The sequence below is a fragment of the Frankliniella occidentalis genome, unplaced genomic scaffold, assembly GCF_000697945.3.
Source record: "Frankliniella occidentalis isolate FOCC.00 unplaced genomic scaffold, Focc_3.1 Scaffold335, whole genome shotgun sequence".
In the NCBI taxonomy this organism is placed as follows: Eukaryota; Metazoa; Arthropoda; class Insecta; order Thysanoptera; family Thripidae; genus Frankliniella; species Frankliniella occidentalis.
In genome coordinates this window covers 173,878-174,690 of record NW_026267458.1, presented here as the reverse complement: position 1 = coordinate 174,690, position 813 = coordinate 173,878, and positions in this window count along the sequence as shown.

Sequence of the window (813 nt, the reverse complement as noted above, 5' to 3'; positions counted from 1 at the left end):
GAGAGAGAGAGAGAGAGAGAGGGAGAGAGAGTCATTAGATGGATGGGGTGCCACGAGAGTGGAGTCCTCTCTCGCTCTTTTGCAGCGAAGCGCATGTCCTCCCACGCTCTAATTAATTGACCGATGACTAGGACGGCGACGGTGCGGTCAAAGACCCCCCCCCCCTCCACTCTCTTTCCACTACTACTACTACTACTACTACTACTACTACTACTACTACTACACACACACAGCCGGTTCTGCTACTCGAAGTATTTCGAGGATGGTGTGTAGTGCGGCTTTACAGAGCGTGAGCAGCTCTTCTCCCCACGCCGGGCGGGCACGCCTTGGCCTACGTCCTCTCCACCATACCAGTGCCGCGGGTCACCCATTCAGAGTCCTCCAGTCATCATTTCAGACTCATGCGACACGGAGGTCGACCAGGCGCGCGGGGTATGAAAAGCGACGGCTCAAACACATGATGGCCTTTGAACCCCTTCGGGTGTGGCCGGGCCTTGCGCGCGCCCGCCACCCGGGGGCACCGCTGCCAGGACTGCCGAAAAGGACACCCGTGCCACCCGCCAGGAGCGAACGACGAGGGCACGCCAATCCCAAATCCCGCAGCAGAGCGGGCGGCGGCGCGGGCGTCTATGCGCTCGTCGCTCTTTGAGTTCCTCTTCAGGCGGACCCCAAACTCAACACACAAACACACAGGGGCACACACACACACACACATGTGGGCACACCTACACCCAAACAAGGTGAGGGTCGGATTCCGGCATTGTGGTTCGGTCGGGGGGTGGAGGGCGGGGAGGGAGTCAAGAACTCGAGGCG